This window comes from Lottia gigantea (assembly GCF_000327385.1).
Source record: "Lottia gigantea unplaced genomic scaffold LOTGIsca_3, whole genome shotgun sequence".
Lineage (NCBI taxonomy): Eukaryota > Metazoa > Mollusca > Gastropoda > Lottiidae > Lottia > Lottia gigantea.
In genome coordinates this window covers 1,236,568-1,241,065 of record NW_008708986.1, presented here as the reverse complement: position 1 = coordinate 1,241,065, position 4,498 = coordinate 1,236,568, and positions in this window count along the sequence as shown.

Genomic DNA, 4,498 nt, shown 5'->3' with positions numbered 1-4,498 from the left:
CAATCTCCAGTAAGTATTAACTGCCCTCATCACCAGAACACCCCTACCCTACTTCCCTCTACTTTCTCTTCTTTACTCCCTTCCACAACATACACAGTCTTCAGAATTACAATCTCCAGTAAATATTAACTGCCCTCATCACCAGAACACCCCTACCCCACTTCCCTCTACTTCCTCTTCCTTACTCCCTTCCACAACATACACAGTCTTCAGAATTACAATCTCCAGTAAATATTAACTGCCCTCATCACCAGAACACCCCTACCCCACTTCCCTCTACTTCCCCTTCCTTACTCCCTTCCACAACATACACATTCTTCAGAATTACAATCTCTAGTAAATATTAACTGCCCTCATCACCAGAACACCCCTACCCTACTTCCCTCTACTTTCTCTTCTTTACTCCCTTCCACAACATACACAGTCTTCAGAATTACAATCTCCAGTAAATATTAACTGCCCTCATCACCAGAACACCCCTACCCCACTTCCCTCTACTTCCTCTTCCTTACTCCCTTCCACAACATACACATTCTTCAGAATTACAATCTCTAGTAAATATTAACTCCCCTCATCACCAGAACACCCCTACCCCACTTCCCTCTACTTCCCCTTCCTTACTCCCTTCCACAACATACACATTCTTCAGAATTACAATCTCTAGTAAATATTAACTGCCCTCATCACCAGAACACCCCTACCCCACTTCCCTCTACTTCCTCTTCCTTACTCCCTTCCACAACATACACATTTTTCAGAATTACAATCTCCAGTAAATATTAACTGCCCTCATCACCAGAACACCCTTACCCCACTTCCCTCTACTTCCCCTTCCTTACTCCCTTCCACAACATACACATTCTTCAGAATTACAATCTCCAGTAAATATTAACTGCCCTCATCACCAGAACACCCCTACCCCACTTCCCTCTACTTCCCCTTCCTTACTCCCTTCCACAACATACACAGTCTTCAGAATTACAATCTCTAGTAAATATTAACTGCCCTCATCACCAGAACACCCCTACCCCACTTCCCTCTACTTCCCCTTCCTTACTCCCTTCCACAACATACACATTCTTCAGAATTACAATCTCCAGTAAATATTAACTGCCCTCATCACCAGAACACCCTTACCCCACTTCCCTCTACTTCCCCTTCCTTACTCCCTTCCACAACATACACATTCTTCAGAATTACAATCTCCAGTAAATATTAACTGCCCTCATCACCAGAACACCCCTACCCCACTTCCCTCTACTTCCCCTTCCTTACTCCCTTCCACAACATACACAGTCTTCAGAATTACAATCTCTAGTAAATATTAACTGCCCTCATCACCAGAACACCCCTACCCCACTTCCCTCTACTTCCCCTTCCTTACTCCCTTCCACAACATACACATTCTTCAGAATTACAATCTCCAGTAAATATTAACTGCCCTCATCACCAGAACACCCCTACACCACTTCCCTCTACTTTCTCTTCCTTACTCCTGTCCACAACATACACAGTCTTCAGAATTACAATCTCCAGTAAATATTAACTGCCCTCATCACCAGAGCACCCTACCCCACTTCCCTCTACTTCCCCTTCCTTACTCCCTTCCACAACATACACAGTCTTCAGAATTACAATCTCCAGTAAGTATTCAGTCCTCAACACCTCTTCAACCACTCTAACACTTCCCTTGGAGCCGCTCAGTGAATAAGACCCGAATGCTCTCTAACCAGAATGTCCAAGGTTCATTACCGACATGATTCAAGATTATACCTTTGAATTTTTAATGGGGTTCCCTGCTCTCAGTGATGCAGGGGTTGACATTGAAAGAGCCTCTCATTCGGATGAGACAATTAACGGAGGCCAAATTGAATCCTGTGTTCTTCAGAGTTGGATGTTAAAAATCTCTTGACAGATGGGAATTGAAAAAGAGTGGGCTAATGCTGCTGTCCTGGCAGTGTAACGTTGAGCTATGTGGACTGTTCATAGATATCTTATAGAAAGATCAAATGATGCATTAACCACAAGCAGAAACTACTGCTCTCACTGGACATGCTGACAAAACGAAACAATATTTTAATTGTAAACTAATGTTGGTCTGATTTTTTATTTTAGTTAAAACTCAAACACAAACCCCCACCATTGACAGTGACACCCCAACATACAGATACTACAGCAATGCCTTCACCCAGCATCAACAGTCCTAGGAAATCTTTCTTTAAGAAAAATGTTGATGATGGAATGGACAAGTATGTAACGTTTTTATTTTCAAAGTTGCTGTTTAAGTACCATATAGATTGACACACCTCATTGCCTAGCTTTATCAATACAAAGTATGTTGTAAATCAACAGGATGCTTTCCTGATCATTGTATTTTCTGTTGTTATATTTCGATAATGTTTGTGTAAATTTAATTTATTCTGTGTTAACAATCAGCTGCCCATAAATTGCACTATTGTTGAAAACCTCTTTCAATTGTTCCTTCCAATGTTTAATCTGTATATACTCCCTTTTGGATTTCAGAAAGAAATTCTCTGCTTTCAGGGTGTTAGAGAATGTGAATTTCGAGTCTAAATTTGAGTCTTTACCAAAGTTTGTGCCTGAGACTTCACAATCCTTAACCCCTTTACCTCAGTCACCGAGAGGATTGATCAATAATTATAAGAAGAAGAAACAACGCCCTGTGTCAGGACTAGGTAGGTTTATTCAACTTTTTGTGTTATATGTAATGATTATATGTATTAGTAAAGATATCAGTGCATCTCTGAAGATTTTTTCAAGGGCCAACATATACAGTTTTATTTCGATCTGTGGTATAATATAATTTAAATAAAACTATACCATCAAAAAGTTCTTTATGTTCATTACCACTGTTTATATTTTGAACTTTACAGGCATATGCATGACTATACAACTACAGGTTTTTTCTGAACAAATGTTCTAAACTGATTCCAATTTTTCTGCATAAAAAAAGAAAGTTATTTCTCTTGATGTAACTTGTCCATAAAAGGCAAATGAATCAAAAGTACACTATAGCAGTGTCTATTTGTAAAGCATTGTGGAAAAATGTGATGTTCAATTTGTCAAACAGTCCAATATTGAAGAAACTAAAAGTTTTTTTTCTCTTTTTTCCCCCCTCATTTATTTCATTCTGTCTTTGTTTTAGCAAAAGATAATAGTGAACATGATAATAAGTTTTCAAGTGGATCAGAACCAGCAACGCCTAAAACTCCCCGTAGTGGACGATTTGAAGAAACTCATTTTTTTGGTCAGAACTTCAATTTAGATGATATCAGAAATCAAGAAATATTGGCCAGAACTGGTTAGTATTTTTTTTTTGTCGTTTATGTGTAGGGCTGGATATTACCAATTAAATCACAATATGATACTGATTACAGTATTAAGTTCTGAAACGTATTGTGATATGGGCTACTAAATAAATTGTAGCACTTTAGATTCAAACTGCTGTATATTTTCAGTTAATACTAGTGATTTATTGTCCATAGGTTTACTGTTGTCATTTCACGAATGGCTATTATCATGTATATGGATGACATTTAGTTTTATGTGACAGTTTTTGCAAAGCTAGTTAAAATGGAAATGGAAACAAATAAAGAAGAAGTTTTAAATGGTTTTCTTATTTTCAGATTATTCTGAATCTGGTTTAAATTCACCACGGACACCAAAGACACCATGTTCACCAGGAACATTTTCTAATCGTCGAATATTAGATCAAAGACGACAACTTGTGATGAAACTGTTTGAAGAATATACCCTATTCCCTAATGGTAAGCGACACACTGAAAATTCCAGTTTATTGCATTTTTGTGAAGATGTGAAATACATTCCAGAAATGAATAAATCTTTTGACACTAGTTTAGACCACTATTGTCATTAATAAGTTTTAGTAAGATAACTTGTTGCTAACATCTCATGTGATTCACACGGAATTACTGCTTCTTTGTGATTTGATATCATGTTGTTATTTGGATTTGACTAATCATCAAAGCTATGAACATGATACCTATACAAGATTAGACTTTATTATAACGTGATTTTAAATTATTCAGTCTGATTACTAAATTTTCATTGATTCTTTCAGCACAAAGCACAGCTGCATTTCAAGCTGAACATTCAGATATTTTCCCCAATAAAACATGCTTACAGTTAAAAATACGGGAAGTTAGACAGAAGATGATGGCTCAATCAGCTCTTAATGTCAAAGATTATGATGAGCCTGGTAGTGAAGGTGGTGCATCAGCCACAGCAACGTCAGCAGCTTACACTCAACAGATGTCGCAATCTCCTCATACCGGACAAACAACAAACTACGCAACACCACGTCAACAGAACTATCAACAACCTTCTCAAGTCAATCAAAATCAACAGAATTCTGTGTATTCTCAACAAAACTATTCTGAACAGCAAGATCGTGATAAATACCAGCAAGATCGTGATAAATATCAGCAAGATCCCAGATAGATGTCTGAATAGATAC